This window comes from Camelus bactrianus, chromosome 6 (genome assembly GCF_048773025.1).
Source record: "Camelus bactrianus isolate YW-2024 breed Bactrian camel chromosome 6, ASM4877302v1, whole genome shotgun sequence".
In the NCBI taxonomy this organism is placed as follows: domain Eukaryota; kingdom Metazoa; phylum Chordata; class Mammalia; order Artiodactyla; family Camelidae; genus Camelus; species Camelus bactrianus.
The window spans coordinates 111,818,250-111,836,546 of record NC_133544.1 but is presented as its reverse complement, the minus strand read 5'-3'; the positions used below and the strand labels follow the sequence as shown (position 1 = coordinate 111,836,546).

At 36.1% G+C, this 18,297-nt stretch overlaps 1 long non-coding RNA gene across 1 annotated transcript in view; it reads right to left on the bottom strand.

The window, feature by feature from the left end:
- Nucleotides 1-14,428: 14,428 nt before the first annotated feature.
- The window catches only part of LOC141578017 (uncharacterized), a 67,996-nt gene continuing 64,127 nt past the window's right edge, over nt 14,429-18,297 (bottom strand). Inside the window, exon 7 of the long non-coding RNA XR_012507912.1 lies at nt 14,429-17,591. This is a non-coding gene — a long non-coding RNA (uncharacterized LOC141578017). The remainder of the gene's footprint in view (nt 17,592-18,297) is intronic.

Here is an 18,297-nt window from a genome sequence, read left to right as displayed (position 1 = left end):
AAGAGGTTTATTGTGACTTGTCTTATGTTTAAGTCTTTAATCCATTTCGAGTTTATTTTTGTTTATGGTGAGAGGGAGTATTTTAACTTCATTGATTTACATGCTGCTGTCCAATTTTCCCAACACCATTTGCTGAAGAGACTGTCTTTTTTCCATTGTATGTTCTTGCCTCCTTTGTTGAAGATTAATTGACCAAAACATTGTGGGTTCATTGCTGGGCAATTTTGTTCCATTGGTCCATATGTCTGTTTTGTATCAATACCATGCTGTTTTGATTAATGTAGCTCTGCAGTATGGTCTGAAGTCTGGGAGGGTTGTTCCTCCAGCTCATTCTTTTCCTTCAGTTATGTTTTGGCAATTCTGGGTCTTTTGTGATTCCATATAAGTTTTATAATAATTTGTTCCACTCTGTGAAATATGCCTTTAGTAATTTGATAGGGATTGCATTAAATCTGTAGATTGCCTTGGGAAATGTGACCATTTTAACAATACTAATTCTTCCAATCCAGGAGCATGGGATATCTTTCCATTTTTTAAAGTCTCCTTTAATTTCCTTGTAGTTATCCATGTATAAGTCTTCTGCTTCCTTGGTTAGATTTACTCCTAGATATTTTATTACTTTACATGTAATTTTAAAAGGGATTGTTTCTTTATTTCTTTTTTCTGTTGATTCATCATTAGTGTAAAGAAATGCAACTGATTTTTGTACATTAATCTTGTATTGCTTTGTACATTAATCTTGTGATCTTGTATCCTTGTATTTTGCCAAATTCTTTCATTAGTTCGTGTAGTTTTTGCCTGGGCCTTTTAGGGTTTTCTATATATAGTATCATGTCATCTGCATATAGTGACAATTTTTTAGCTTCTTTTCCAATTTGGATCTCTTGTATTTCTTTTTCTTTCCTGATTGCAGTGGCTAGGACTTCCAAGATTATGTTGAATAAAAATGGTGAGAGTGGAGAACCTTGCCTTTTGCCAGATTTTAGTAGGAAGGTTTTCCGCTTTTCACCATTGAGTTCTATGCTGGCTGTAGGTTTGTCATAAACAGCTTTAATTATGTTGAGATATGTCCCCTCTATACCTACTTTGGTGAGGATTTTTATCATAATGGGCATTGAATCTTATCAAATGCTTTTTCTGCATCTATTAAGATGATCATGTGGGTTTTGTCCTTTCTCTTGTTGTTGGGGTATATTATTGATTGATTTGCATATGTTGAACCATCCTTGTGGACCTGGGATAAACCCGACTTGATCATGCTGTATGAACTTTTCTATGTGCTGTTGGATTCTGTTTGCTAATATTATGTTGAGAATATTTGTATCTATGTTTCCTCAGTGATATTGATCTGTGAGTTTCTTTTTTAGTAGTGTCTTTGTCTGGTTTTGGTATCAGGGTGATGGTGACTTCATAGAATGAGTTTGTGAGTACCCCCTCCTTTTCAAACTTCTGGAAGATTTTGAGAAAGGCCGGTATGAGTTCTTCATTGTATGTATGATAGAATTCCCCAGGGAAGCCATGCAGTCCTTGACATTTGTTCATTGGGAGTTTTTTTTTTTTTTTATGCTTATTCAATTTCATTTCTAGTGATTGGTTTGTTCTGGTGGTCAATTTCTTCTTGATTCAGTCATGTGGACTGTGTGTTTCCAGAAACTTGTCCGTTTCTTCAAGGTTATTCATTTATTTTCCATAAAGTTGTTCACAGTATTCTCATATAATATTTTGAATTTCTGTGGTATTGGTTGTAATTTCTCTTTTCCTTTCTTATTTTGATTGTGCTCTGACTTTTCTCTTCTTTGTGAGCTAGGCCCGAGGTTTGTCAATTTTATTTACTGTTTCAAAAAAAAAAAAAACAGCTCTTTGTTTGATTGACTTTTTCTATTGTTTTTTAAATCTCTATTTTATTTATTTCCTCCTTGATCTTTACTGTTTTCTTCCTTCTGCTGACTTTAGGTTTTGTTTGCTCTTCTTTCTCTAATTCTTTTAGTTGGTTAGTTGTTTATTTCAGAGTTTTCATCTTTTTTGAGGAAGACCTTTATTGCAATGAACTTTCTTCTTAGGAATGTTTTCGCTGCATCCTATAGATTTTGTGTGGTTTTGATTTTTGTCATTTGTCTCAAAGTAGTTTTTAATTTCTTCTTTGATTTTATCATTGACCCATTGGTTTCTTAGTATCATGTTGTTTAATTATCATGCTGTCATTTCTTTCTCCTTTGTTTTTCTGTAGTTGATTTCTAGTTTCATGCATTGTGTTCAGAAAAAAATGCTTAAAATAATTACTATCGTCTTAAAATTGTTGTCTTCTTTTGTGCCCAAGTACATGATCCACCCTAGAAAATGTTCCATGTGCACTTATGAAGAATGTATATTGTATTTTTTTTAGAATGTAATGTTCTGAAATATCAACCATGTCTAATTTGTATATTGTATCATTTAATTTCTGTTGCGTTATTAAATTTGCATCTGGAAGGTCTTCCAGTGAGGATAATGGGATGCTTTAATTTCCTACCATTATTTTATTCCCAGCAATTTCTCTTTTTATATCTGTTAGTATTTGCTTTATGTATTTAGTTGCTCCTACATTGGGTGTAGTTATGTTAATGGATGTAATATCTTCATCTTGTATTGCTCCTTAAATCATAAAACGTTCTTCATCTTTCTTTATGGTCTTTGTTTTAAAGTTCATGTTGCATGAAATCAGTATTGCTACCCCTGCTTTCTTTTCATTTCTATTTGTGTGTAATATCTTGTTCAATTTTCTCACTCACAGTCTATTTTTGTCCTTTTCCCAAAGGTGGGTCTCTTGTATGTGGCATATTGTAGGTTCTTGTTTTATTATCCAGTCTGTCATTCTAGGTCTTTTCATTGGAACATTTAACCTATTGAAATTTAAAGTAATTTCTGATAAACTTTAGTTTATTGCGATTTTGAACTTAATTTTGCAGGTGATTTGGCATTTTTTCCCTTGTTCCTTTCTTTTTCTTATTGTGTGTTGTTTTTTCTTAAGTTTTCCTTCCTATTATCTTGGTTAATTTTTAGTTTTTGTGACTCTCTTGTAAGTTTTTCCCTTATGGTTACCCAATTTTGTACATATATTAACCCATTACTGTATCTGTTTGTTTTAAACATATAGAAATATAAGCTCAAACCCATCCTACCGAGAATGATTTAGATGTCTTCTTTTACTATTCCATGTTTATTCTGTTGTAATTCATGGTATTTATCACCTTTCCAATTATGGTTTTCTCCTTTCAAAAGCAACCTACTTCTTTTTGATTTAGAGTATACCATTCAATATTTCTTTTAGCATAGATTTAGTGTTGCTAAATTCTTTTATTTTTGCTTGTCTGTGAAGATATTTATTTCTCTTTCTATTCTAAAGAATAGACTTGCTGGATAAATTATCCTAGGCTGAATCTTTTTTGTTTGTTTGTTTTTCATTCAGGACTTTGAATATATCTTGCCACTACCTTCTGGCTTGTAGTGTTTGTGTTTCTGTAGAGAAATCAGCTGAAAGCCTTATGAGGTTTCCTTTGTAACTAACACTGTTTTTCTCCTTATGCTTTTAGAATCATTTCTTTATCTTTAACCCAGGCCATGCTGATTATTATATATCTCAGTGTGTGTCTGTTTGGTTTCTTCTTGTTTGGGTCCCTTTGTACTTCCTGTATTGGTATATCTGATTGCTTCTTTATGTTTCAGAAGTTCTTAATTAAGATTTCTTCAAATACCTTTTCAATCCCTTTTGATTTTTCTTCTCCTTCTGAGACCCCTGTTATGCATAGGTTTTGGCAAGTTTTATATTATCCCATAGGATAATTGTTTTCATTGAATTTTGTTCTTTCATTGGTTTTTGTTTTCCTCTCTTCTGTTCTGATTAGTTGATTTCTGTTGTCCTGTATTCTAAACCACTTATTAATTCCTCTGCATTAAGTAGCCTACTTTTTTTTTTTTTTACAACTTTTAACTCAGGTCTTATCTCAGCAAATGTGTTTTCCTATTTTAATTCACACTTCTTTATAAAGTTTCAATTTCCTATTTGACATAGTCTTTGCCTCTATACACAATCACCTTTTGTGTCTTTAGTACTTTTATCTCTCCTTCTTTGAAATCATGATTTAATAGATTACCAAGGTCTATTTCATTGATCTCTCTTTCAGGGGATTTTACCTGCTCTTTTAAATGGGAGTTGTTCCTCTACTTCTTTATTTTACTTACATCTGTCCTGCACTATTGATTATGGAGCATCAGTTATCTTTTCTGTTTCTAAAGGTTTTCTTTTTGCTTATTTACCTAAAACAGATGCAGAAATAAAGCTAAAAAATAAATTTAAAAGAAAAGAATAAGATTTGAAAACAGATTATGAACAATAAAAGAAGTCAAAGAGAAATAAAAATTGAGTTGAGACAAATTTTAAAAGCCTTAAAATTAGAAAATAATATCTGAAAACTGATTATAATAAATAAGAGAACAAAACAAAGAGATAAACAGCAAATTGTGAGAAATTAAAAATCTTAAAAAAGAAAAAAATTTGAGAACAGAGTCTAATCAATAATAGAAGATTAAAGCAAAGAGAAATAAAAATGAAATTGAGACAAACTAAAAACAACTTAAAATATTTTAATGTCCAATTTTAAAAAGGGTAAACAGAAACATAAAAAATCTTTTAAAAGTAAAAATTTAAAAATTAATAGAAAAAAGTGAAAATATGTGGATGTGTTCTTGTGGGCACTATGTGCTCTTAATAATTTTGTCGATAGCTCTGTCTGAAGTATGGGTGGTTACTATGTCTTCCTGTCTTTTGCCTGTTATCCTTTTTGTTGGGGATTTTGCCTGTGATCTGGTAGTAAGAGTCTTCCCTGACTATTAAATGAGATCTCCTTTTTATTTTGTGGTTGTTGCTGCTCCTGTTCTCACCCTGCTACATGAACTCCAGTCACTGGTTCCAGAGGCCCTCCAGTTGTGCTCCTGATGTGTGCTTCTCCTAGTGCCATGTGTCATGTCTCCTCCAAATGCTTCATTGTGGTGGTGCACTTGTGCATGATAGGTGGTTGGGTCACTCTGTCTTTCAGTGCCTCTCTCAACTTCACTTCAGTTCCATGCTCTCTAGGTGGACTTGGATAAAATTGTCATACCAGCCATCACCCCTGCTCTGTGCCAGAACTCTGCTCCTTGTTCATTTGTCTTAGAAGCATTAGTTCACAGAGGTACTGCAGCAGAACTTTCCTATTTTCCTGGGGCTGCAAACAAATCTGACTCCCCTCTATGAGGTTGCAGAGCCCCTAGGTAGGGATTGAGATTTCAACCCTGCCTCCACCTAGGTGCACATTAGAGTATATGGTGGGTGTGGTGGAGTCCCACCTCTCTTCTCCAGAAAATGCACCAGAAATGATGCCACAAGACTTCAAAGACAAAAGCTATGGCACCCCTCCCCCAAGGGCACACCAGCAGTGTTGCTTTGCCTTTATTTTTTCATATTATATGTGGGACTCATGATGTTTTGCTCTGTATACCTTCCCAGCCATGGCACACAGCACATTGAAATCTCCTGAGGTTGTCTCTCTACAGTTGGCCCAAGTCCTACATCAGGCTCAGGCAGTCTGTTTCATCGCACACCTGCTGGTTCGTGTCTAAGCTTGGGGATCATGAGGACCCTTTTTGCCCACTTAACTTTGTTCTGTCAGTCAAGGGCTATTCTACACAATTTCAAGCCTCAGAGGTTCCCCCTCCATCCAGCTGACATCTTCATTGGAGTGGGAGAGACCCAACAAATGAGCACTATACCACCTTTGCTGCTCCCTCCCCATGGGACTAGACTGCACTATTTCCCTTTTTCTTCCTTTTATTTTCCTTTTCTCCTACCAGATTAATGGCAAGTTTTGTCTTTTGATGAAGGTGAAGTTCTGTCAAAGTTCATCAGACTTTCTGATTGGATATGTGGGTAAGTGGATGTCAGTCTTGGTGCATTTGTGGGAGAGGGTGAGCTAAGAGTGTTGTTCTACTCTACCACCTTGGTCCTTCTTGATTTTTTTCTTTTTTTAAGTGTACAGTAGTCTAGTGTCTGTATAAGTGTCAATTGTAGTGGGATTTTGTTCAGTAAGCCTGAAATCTCTACTTTGAAATAAATTACTGGGTTTATAAAAAAGAACTAAGTTAACAGCTGCAAGCCAGCATCATCCATTCAAGGGTGTTTTAAAGAAGGATGGAGGGGAGGAAGGGGAGAGGGGGAAGAGACACAAAGGGTGAGAGAGTGGAGAAGGGGGAAGTCCTACCTGCTAAAAAGGGGATGCTTGCTGCCTTTCAACAAAGGTCAGTTCAGGGGCACCCTACTTTATGCAGGAAGGGCTAGCTGTCTGGACTCTGATCTACAGACACTGCTCTCAGTTTCTACTCTGGAGTTGAGCTGGTGCTGCTGGAGGAGAGGGTGGAGTCAGGGCAATGGTGGTTGGATGGAAGCCTCTGATGTGAACAAGGAGCTGTGAGTTCAGACTTGCTGCTTAAGCCCCTAAAGGACAATGAGCAAGTGAGTCCTTCTAGAGAGACAAGGAGGGAGAGGGCCCTGTGGTGCTCCCACTGACTCTCCAAGCATCCAACTTGGAATTCTGCCTCAGGCTGACATCTTTGATCAAGAAACAACACAGGTTGCTTTTATTTCCTAATTTAATAAAAGCCTTTTGTTCACATCCATGGGAAGCATAATAACAAATCTGAGCTACTTTAAGAAGAAGGAAAATCCTCACTGAGCACCTACCCTGCACCAGACATGGTATAAGGACCTTCCTGGCTGTGATCTCAGTGACATCTGACAAGTCACTAAGAACTGGGATGAAAGGACATGATCAGAAACCAGAAGACAAAGGCAAGCTGAAGGCAAATATCATACAGACAATTCCACAAGAATGAATAGCAGAAGCAGAAAGTGGAGCTTGTGTGGGACCACATGGGCAAATTCCTAGGTTTGAATTCCAATGAACTAGGCAGGGAGGTAATCCTGGACTTAAAGCATAAAGATCATTGGTTTCACAGTTTCTCTGCATGACCAATTATTTTTGTTTGTTTGTTTCTTTTTGCTGTCCTAGATTTTCCGAAATGGCAATTTTTATACTTCTTCATCAACCATTCCCTTGACTGCTTCTCTTTCAACTCATATGCATAAAATACTTCACCACAGGACCAGATAACAAATCAGTTAATAACAGGAAGGATAAGCCTTCAGAACTTGCCAAGCAAAATGAGAGATTGGTATGCACAATGGTAAATATGTAAGATGATGAATAATTGAAATTTAAATGAGTGGCTCAGAGTAGTGCTCAAAAAATTCAAAGAGGAAAGGAAGGCAGGTGGAAGTAGTCCTGTTTGTGTGTGTTTGTGTGTGTGAGCATGCATGCTGGGAAAGGAATTGGGTAATGGATGAAGACATCATGCAAGATGGTTGAAGTGTCAGTAACAGTCTTTGGAATATGAGTTGAGAAAGGGAAATAAAAAGTTGAATTTGGAAATGATGCTTGAGGCCAGAATGTAAAAGGCCTTGAAGGTCAAACTAAGATGTGCTATCATATTTTATAAGTCTTGTCTTTCACACCAATATGTGTTGACCCTCTTAGAAATGGTGAATTAGAGAGGAGATGAAGGGTTCCTTTAAAGAAGAAATCTAGGCAAACAACAGCACACTGAGGCAATGGTACCCAGCAGTTGCATTCCACAAGATTAAGTACATTAGCATTTCTAAAGAAAAATAATAATTTATAGTAGAGTATGTTTCCTACTACCTACAGAGTTAGAAAATAGCTCAGTAACATTAAATTTGAAATACTCAAAGGGTGAGCTAGACAGACACCAAGTAATCTTTCGTGTGGTTCAGTGTGTGTTTCAAAATATTTCAGTTTTTCCTGACAGTGGCCACTTTTATTAGGTATTTACCTAGAAGCAGATTTGCTGGAATAGATTTATCTATATGTTCAGGTTAAAGTGGATACTGACAGATATTTGCTTCTCAGGTGATTGTACCAATTTACATGCTCATCAGCAATGTAGCATTCTTTATGTGCTCCTGAAAGTTAGGAAGTTCTGAGCCTCAATTCAGTTCTACAAAGGGTAAAATTTTAAGCAATCTCCTTTGTAGTTCTCATGCATACCAAATTTTTAGAGTTATTATCAGTGGTATAATAAATAAATTGTCTGTCCTTTATTTCTGGTACCATACACAGAACTTCAAAACTCTTGGAATTTCTTGAGTGAGAAGACCGTCTATTATGCTAATGAGGTGACTCATGGTAGTGGGCCCCAAGTTAACTTCAGCATGAGCACTAATCCCAGAAAGACCAGCCACATAATTAGAGGGTTGAAAATTAGGGACATGCTGGACTCTGGGAAGATGGGAGTAGATGGTGCTGGAGATGGAGATTAGTCATGTGTCCAATGATTTAATAAATTATAAAGCCCAAGTAAAACCTCTGGACTTCAAACTCAGTGATGCTTTCTGGTTTGTGAATACCCTGAATCCACTTGCAGCCAGTGTCTGAGTTTGGCATATACTAAGTCTGTGTAATTTATTTGTTGAACAACTTAATGCACTGATTCTAACCTAAGTCTTACATCCAACTCTTGTATCATTCTGGAAGTATAAAGTCTACGAGCTTGTTTCTCTCATGGTGAAGCTTGACATTTCTGTCCATGTAGGGAGATTCAGGAAAGGTATGAATAAACAGTGGGAATATTATGGTGTGGAAAAAGGTATCATCATAGGAAATGAAATCCTCTAATGCAACAATTTTCAGTTCAAAGCAAGCCAAAACAAATTGACTAATCCACTTGTGACCTAGGCAGTGAGCATTGCTCTCTCCAGTAAGATTTGGCCTCTCCAGTAAGATTAACAAGAGGACAGATGACTGGATAAAAAGTTGTATATTTATACAATGGAATAATGCACATCCATAAAAAAATAATAATATAATGCCATTTAAAGCAACATGAATGGACCTGGGAAATATCATTCTAAGTGAACTCAGAAAGAGAAAGAAAAATGCCATATGATATCACTTATATGTAGTATCTAAAAAATAGATGAAATTATTTTAAAAAAAAAGACTCACAGACATAGAAAACAAACTTATGTGTTCCACAGGGAGAAGAGAGTGGGAAGGGCTAAATTGAGAGCTTGAGATTTGCAGATAATAATATATATATAATATATAAAAAACAATTCCATATTGTATAACAGAGAACTATATTCAATATCTTATGGTAACTTATGATGAAAAGGAATATAAAAAAGAATATATGTATGTAAATGTATGACTGAAGCATTATCCTGTACACCAGAAATTGACATAACATTGTAAATTGACTATACTTCAATAAATAAATATAAATAAATATATATAGATATATTTTAATTATGCATTAAAATTCAACCATAAACTTTTATTCTCTAAAAGAAAGAGGAGAAGTGAGTGGAGAAGCAATTTGAAATGTATTTTGTATTTCATTATCTCATAATATAAGGATGATTCTAGTCTATAATTAATAAATAACTTGTAAGACTTAAACCCAGCAGAGAAAATACTTAAATATTTACTTTTGGGAAATTAGATTTTGCCCAAGAGGAAAAAAATCTAAAACTGATATTAGACATCCACCAATAGACATTCAAAAGAAGTGCAGTGTCTTCCAGTATTAGACTGACATGTTCACCTTTATTTCCTAGAATTATACGGATTGTGGGGGAATGGATTTAAGATAAAACTATGTTGGACTTTGGATGTCTGGCTAAGACATTTTAGTTTTAATTTTTGTTCACAGTGGAGAGTGGAGAAGTTTTGAAAGGCAGCTATGCTAACCACTATACCACCAATGGCATCGAATGGAGAAGTTTTGATCAGTAGAGGGAAGAGAAGGAATTAGTACCACAGAAAAAGGCATTATCAAGGAAGGTAGAACAAAGATAACTGATATTGACTGTACATGGCTACCAGACTTTCCATTAGTTAATCCTTTTATTGAAAATTCATAGGATTACACTTATATTTACTTCTTCCCTGCAGAATGTGCTGTCAGTTTCTTTTAAAAATAAGAAATGTCATGTTAATTTTCAGACAGGTATACAATATCTGTCTGAATAGATCATGGAAACATTGTTTGAGAATTCTGGCCAATTATTAGTAATTTCATTATCAAATCTAAGAAAGAGGAGTCAGGAGCAGCCAAGATGGTGGAGTAGAAAGAAATTAGTAGCTCACCCTTTCCCACAAATACACCAAGAGAAACACCCCAGGACCCACCCATTCACTCAGAACACCTACTGAACATTGACAGAACATCACCTTCTTCAAAATACAAAATTCACCACAAATCTGGTAGGAAAAAAGTAGAAGGAAAATAGCGTGGGATGGATTCCACAGTGTGGGAGTGACAAATAAGGATTCACACTCTTAAACTGGGGGGAACGGAGGACTCCAAGTCTTGTATCTGTGCAAAGTAGCCCTTGACCCACAAAACAATAAGTAAAATGAACACTAAATTTCCCTGTGACCTCAGCCCTAGACACAAACCAGCAGGGGGTGGGCTGGGGATGGCTGCCAAAGCCACATGGTGGACTGGGGCCAACTGCACAGAGGCAACCTCAGGGGGCTGGAGTATGCTATGAACTATGTCTGGGAGGATATAGAGAACAGAACAACCTGAGTTCTCCATAAAATTAAAAAAAGAATACAATACTGCTGGTGTGCATTGTAGGGAGGAGCACAATGCAGCTGGGCCATAGCCTTTGTCTACACAGGCCTGTGGCACCATTGCTGATGTGTTCTTAGAAGAGAGGCAGGGCTCCAGCACAACCACCATATCCCTTAGTGTTCAGCTCCCAGGCAGAGGTGGAATTGAAACACGAATTCATACCCAGAGGGTGCACAACTTCACAGGCTGGACTGAAATTTGTTTACAACACCAAGCAAAGGGGACCATTTTGCTATGCAGGTGCCTTTGTGGACCCACACCTCTAAGACAAATGGGCAAGGACTAGAGTTCTGGCACAGAGTGAGGGTGAGTGCTGGTGTGGCCATTTTCTGTGAGCCCACCTACCCTGAGTGGATGCAGCACTGAGAGTAGTTCTGACCAAGTAGCATGGCCTGTGGGCCTCTGGAAGAGTGAGCAGAATTTGCAAAGTGGGGTGATTGAAGGGGCAGCATTTGGCACTTTGCATGGTGCTGATCTGCTAGCATGAATACAGTCACTGAGTGCTGGAAGCCCTACTGGTGTAGGCATCTAAGGCAGTTGAGCAGAGTTTGTGTATCAGGGCAAGTGCAAGTGCAGTGTTTGCTTCTGGTGATGTCACTGACCTGATAGTGCATCACAAACCAAGTGTGTGACACTGACATTCCTGTAACTAAAGCTAGGACAAGGGCAGAGTCAAGAAAAAGTACTTAAACTGCTCCAACCCCACCTACTATGCACCAGAGCTCAGAATCAGGTCTGGAAGCCTCACTCCCAACAAAAAGGAAACAGACCCAGTCCCTGACAGAGCTGTGACAACCACAGAACAAAAATGAGACCACACTAAAAAACCAGAGAAGGCTCTGGTCACTACAACACCAGCCACATCCCTAATCAAAAGGATAACAGATAACACACATAGAAGAAAAACGTGGCTACCATCCATACTAAAAACAGACATAGCGAAAAAATTATTAGGTGCGCACAGTCTACACAGGAACACATCCTCTTCAAAACAAAAATCCCTTGAAGGCCAGAGAAGATAACTGATACTTCATAATCCATAGTGCCAGAGAGATATAAGTAAAATGAAGAAGGAGGGGAATGATTCTCAATTAAAAGAACAATAGAAATCCCCAGAAAGAACAGTCAATGAAATACATATCAATAGTCTACTAGATCATTACTTCAAAACTGGAGTGATGAAAGCACTGAAAGAAATAAAAGAGACTATAAATAGAGAGAACATTATGAAAAGGAAATTGAAACTATAAAGAGGAGATAATTAAAAACATAATACTCAATGGCTATGAAAAGAGCCAAGCGATAGAGAGTCAAAAACAGACTAGACAATGCAGAAGAATGAATAAGTGACTTAGAAGATATGATAAGAGAATTCACCCAATCAGAACAGCAGACAGAAAAGCAAGAGAAAAAAAGAAGAAAAAAAAAAAAACAATGAAAGCAGTATAAGGGATCTATGGGATAATATATTACATTCCAATCTATGCATAATAGGGGTCACAGAAGGAGAATAAAAAGCAAAAGGGATTGAAAAGGTATTTGAAGAAATCATGACTGAAAATATCCCAAACCTAAAGAAGCAATCAAATATCCAAGTACAGGAAGCACAGAGAGTACTCAAGAAGAAGAACCCAAATAGACCTACACCAAGACATATTAAAATTAAGATGGTGAAGTTTAAAGATAAAGAAATTATACTAAAGGCAGCAAGAGAAAAATGAATTGTTAGTTATAAGGAAAACCCCATAAGGCAATCTGTTGGTTTCTCTTCACCAACACTGCCAGCCAGAAGGGGGTGGCAATATATATTAAAACTTCTGAATGAGAGAAAGCTGCAACCTAGGAAAATTTATGCAGTAAGGCTGTACTTTAGAATAGAAAGAGAAAGAATTTCACAGATAAGCAAAAACTAAAAGAATTCAGCAATACTAAACCTATGCTAAAGGAAATAATGAAAGGTTTACTCTAAATAGAAAATAAGCAGAGGACAAGGGCAAAGATGGTGGAGTAGAAGGACACTTGTAGCTCACCCTCTCCCACAAATACACCAAGACTGATATCCATGAACCCACCCATCCAATCAGAACAATTGCTGAACTTTGACAGAACATTGCCTTCTTCAAAAGACAAAATACATTGCAAATTGAGTAGGAGAAAAGAAAAAAAAAAAGGAAGAGAAAGTAAAATAGTGGGGAACCGGTCCTGCAGGGAGAGAGTGACAAAAGAGAAATAGCATTCATTTGCTAGGTCTCCTTCACTCCAAAGGAGAGGTCAGTGGGAGGGAGGGGGAACTTCCAAGGTTTGGATCTGGATGGAATGGCCTTTGACTGACAGAACTAAGTTAAGTGGGCACAAAGGATCCCTGTAATCCCCAGGCATAGACATCAACCAGCAGGGTTGGGACAGGACAGGCTGCCCGAGCCAGGAAAAGGACATGGGCCAACTCTACAGAGGCAAGCTTGCGGGACTTCAGTGAGCTATGTCCCATAGCTAGGGGGATATACAGATCAGAAAAGCCTGGGTCCCTCATAAAATACACAGACACACACACACACACACACACACACACACACAAAGCAACACTGCACACACACACACACAAAGCAACACAACAGTGCCCTAGGGAGAGGGGCACTGTAGCATTTGTCTCTGCAGACCCATGGCACCATTATTGGTGTATCCTTGGGAGAAGAGAGGCAGGGCTTAATGACAACCACCATATTCTCCAGTGTGCAGCTCCCAAGTGAAAGTGGGGTTGAAACCTGAAGCTATACCTAGGGTTCGGCAACCTCATAGGTGAGAGTGAGATTTGTTTACAGCCCCAGACAGAGGGAAACTTTCTGCAAATGTGCCTCTGTGGACTCATGCTTCTAAGAGAAATGAATAAAAAGCAGAGATTTGGCACAGAGCAAGGGCAAGGGCTAGTGAGGCCATTTTCCCTGATCCAGGGACATGACTGGTGGGCCTCTAGAACCAGTGAGTGGAATTCAGGCAGCAGGGTGAGGATAGGGTCGGTGACAACAACAGAACAAAAAGGAGGCCCCACTAAATAGCCAGGGCATGCTCTTGCCACCAGAACGCTGGCCACACCCCCAACCAAAGTAATAACAGGCAAAAGGGAATGAAGGAAGACTTGGCAACTACCCGTAAGTAAGAAAGAACTCTCAACAAAATTATAAGGGCACACAGTCTATTGAGAAATATATCCATATTTTCTTTAATTTTTACTTTAATTTTTTTATATTTTATTCATTAACAAAATTTTTCTTTAAAATATTTTTATTAATTTTTAAAATTGATTTCAATTTGATTTTTATTTGTTTTGTTCTTCTGTTATTGATTATACAGTTTTCAATTTTTTTTATTTTGCATTTCTTTTTCATAGATTTATTTCTGCATCCACTTCAGATAAGTAAATGAATAAATAAAACCTTTCAGGGCCAGAGTAGATAACTGATACTTCATAATCCATAGTTCCAAAGAAAGATGAGCAAGATAAAAACCAAATAATCACTCCCAATTAAAAGAACAAGAGAAATTCCCTGAAAGAATAATCAATAAAACAGACTTTGATAGTCTGCTACATCATTATTTCAAAAAATGACTGATCACAGTACTGAAGGAACTAAAACAAATTGTGCATAGAGATAGAGAATATGTCAAAAAAAATAAATTAACACTATAAAAAAGAGCCACATAAAATTGGAAAACCCATTTATTGAAATGAGAGCTAGTGGGCTAGATAATACAGAGGAACAAATAAGTGACTTAGAAGACAGGAAAACAAAATCACCTAATCAGAACAGCAGAGAGAGAGAAAAAAACAATGTAAACGATATAAGTGACCTATGGTATAATATAAAGTGTGTCAATCTATGCATAATTGGGGTCCCAGAAGGAGAAGAAAGAGCAAAAGGGATTGAAAAGGCATTTAAAGAAAAAATAACTGAAAACTCCCCAAACCTAAAGAAGTAATCAGATATCCAAGTACAGGAAGCACAGAGGGTCCAAAACAAGAAGAAACCAAACATAACCACACCAAGACATATTATAATCAGGATGACCAGTTTTCTACTGAAAGGGAAAAAAAAGTAATTGGAAAGGTGATAACTACAATGAATAACAACAGGATAAACATGAAATTGTAAGAGAGACGTCTAAATCATTAAGAATGGGAGAGGGAAGCAAGTAAATTAAGAGTATTTTTCTTTTTTTCTTTTTCTTTTTCTTTTTGGCAGGATGGTTTGAACTTATATCACTATCTGTTTAAAACAAACAGACATAGTAATGGGTTAGTATATGTAAAAACCAGAGTAACCACATGACCAAAACTTACAACGGAGACACACACAAAATAAAACAGAGATAATACAAGGAAAATTATCAAACCACAAAAAGAAAAAAGAAAGAAACAAAGAGGAAATAACAAATCAACTGCAAAACCAAGTTCAAAATGGCAATAAATAGAAGTCTATCAATGATTACTGTAAATGTCAATGGAATAAATGCTCCAATAAAAAGACAGAGTGGTATATTGGAAAATAAAACAACAGCATACCATATGCTGTATACAAGAGACACACTTTAGGGAGAAGAAGAGACTTAGAGTGAGAATGAGAGGATTGAAAATGATATTCCATGCAAATGGAAAAAAAAGAAAAAAAGGTAGGAGTAGCAATACTGATTATAGACAAAATAACTTAAAAACTAAAGCCATAAATAAAGATAAACAGGGCACTATATAATGATTGAAGGCAAAATGCAAGATGAGGATAGTATACATGTTAACATACAAGAACAAAACATAAGAGAACCTAAATACATAAAGTGAATACTAACAAATATAAAGAGAGAAATCTATGGGAACACAATCATGGTAGGAGATTATAACACCCCATTCACATCACTTGACAGGTTCTTCTGACAGAAAGATAAAGGCAACACAGCAACTAAATGATACAATGGAACAATTAGACTTGGTTGATATTTTCAGAATATTACATCCCCCCAAATTACAATATACATTCTTTCCAGTGCACATGGAACACTTTCTAGGATGGACCATGCACTTGGGCACAAAATAAGACTCAACAATTTTAAGAAGATAGTAATTATTTTAAGCATTTTTTTCTGAACACAATGCCATGAAACTAGAAATCAACTACAGCAAAACAAAGGAGAAAAAAACAACAGCATGATGATTAAACAACATGATACTAAGAAACCAATAAGTCAATGATAAAATCAAAGAAGAAATTAAAAAATACTTTGAGACAAATGACAAAAATCACAACCACACAAAATCTATGGGATGCAGCAAAAGCAGTCCTAAGAAGAAAGTTCATTGCAATAAAGGCCTTCTTCAAAAAAGATAAACAATCTGAAATAAGCAACCTAACCAACCAACTAAAAGAATTAGAAAAAGAAGAGCAAACAAAACCTAAAGTCAGCAGAAGGAAGAAAACAATAAAGATCAGGGAGGAAATAAATAAAATAGAGATTTAAAAAATAGAAAAAGTCAATCAAACGAAGAGATGGTTTTTTGAAAGTGTAAATAAAATTGACAAACCTCAGGCTTAGCTCACAAAGAAGAGAAAAGACAGAGCACAAATTATCAAAATAAGAAAGGAAAATGGAGAAATTACAACCAATACCACAGAAATTCAAAATATCATATGAGAATACTGTGAACAACTTTATGGAAAATAAATGAATAACCTTGAAGAAATGGACAAGTTTCTGGAAACATACAGTCCACATGACTGAATCAAGAAGAAATTGACCACTAGAACAAACCGATCACTAGAAATGAAATTGAATAAGTATTAAAAAAAAACAGAATATTTACATAAACTCAGAATATTTACATAATCTAAAATTAATAGATGCTTAAAAATAGTGGGTGAAATTTTGATGAAGAACAGAATATTTACATAATCTCAAGTTACTGGTTAGTCAGAAAGGAAAAAAGAACTTTATAGGGAAGAAACCTAGTAGACACCACCTAATGCAGTGATGAACTTAACATCACCCATAAGTGGAAAAACTGACATCTTGTGCCATCTAAAGTAACACTTTGGGAAGAACATAGCATCACTGATGCCTGTTGTGCTCCTGCTAACAATACATGACATGGAACTAGTCATGAGGCAATACCAAAAACTATAAAATGGACACTATAAAATTAATGACATGTGTTCTTCAAAAATCATAAGATCATGAAAGAAAAGAAATGTTGAAAATTGTTCCATACTAAAGGAGAATAAAAGTACAAATCAAATGAATACTATTTTTCAATATCTGAGCACAGATATTAGATATTATAGATATAATATTAGACATTATAACTCCTATAAGAACAAAAAGTCATGATTAAAATTTTAAAGGAAGATATGCAAAAGTCTCATCCAATAGAAAATAATAAGAAAGAACTTACTTTAAAAAAAAAGGAATGGAAAACCTGAAGTTGAAAAGTATAACTGAATTTAAAAATTTGCCAGAAAAATGATAATGTCAAGAGAATGACAGAGAAGACATTTGGAGAAAATCTTTTCAAAAGGCACATATGATAAAGGACTGTTATCTTCAATATACACAAAACACTTAAAACTCAACAGTGAAACAAAAATACCTGATTAAATGTAGCCAAAAGTCATTAACAGACATCTCAACAAAGAAAATACACAGAAGGCAAATAAACATATCAAAAAATTTTCCGCATCATATGTCATTAGGCAAATGGAAACAAACCTGTTAGAACACCCGAAATTCAGGACACTGACAGCACCAAATCCTGGTGAGGATGTGGATCTATAGCAATTCTTATTCACTGCTGATGGGAATGCAAGATGGTAGGGAATCTGTGGAAGACAGTTTGGCATCTTCTTAAAAAGCTAAACACTCATGCACAATATAATCCAGCAGTTGCACTCCTTGGTATTTACCAGAAGGAGTTGAAAACTTATGTCCACACAAAAAACAATATATAGATGTTTAGAGCAGCTTTATCCATCATATCCAAATCTTGGAAGCAACCAAGATGCTCTTCATTAGGTAATGGGTAAACAAACTGTGGTACAGCTGGACAACAGAACAATATTCTATGCTAAAAACAGATGAGCCATCAAGGTATGAAAAGACATGGAAGAAATTTGAATGCCTTTTTTTTTTTTTGAATGGCTATTACTAAGTGAAAGAAGCCAATTGGAAAAGGCTACATATTGTATGATTTCAACTATGTGATATCTTAGAAAAGGCAAAACCATATGGACAGTAAAAAGACTGATGGTTGCCAGGGATTTTGGATGGGAGAGCTGAATCGGCAAGCAATGAAGATTTTGAAGCTGGTGAAAATACACCATTTGATACTATAATAATGCATGTATGTCATTACACATTTGTCCAATTCCACAGAATGCACACCAAGAGTGAAACTTAATAAAAACCATGAGCTTCAGGTGATAAAGATGTGTCATTATTGGTTCATCAACAGTAACAGATAGAAAAGTCCCCCACCAGAGTGGCCTAATAGGGAAGTTTGTGCAAGTATGGGGACAGAGCATATGG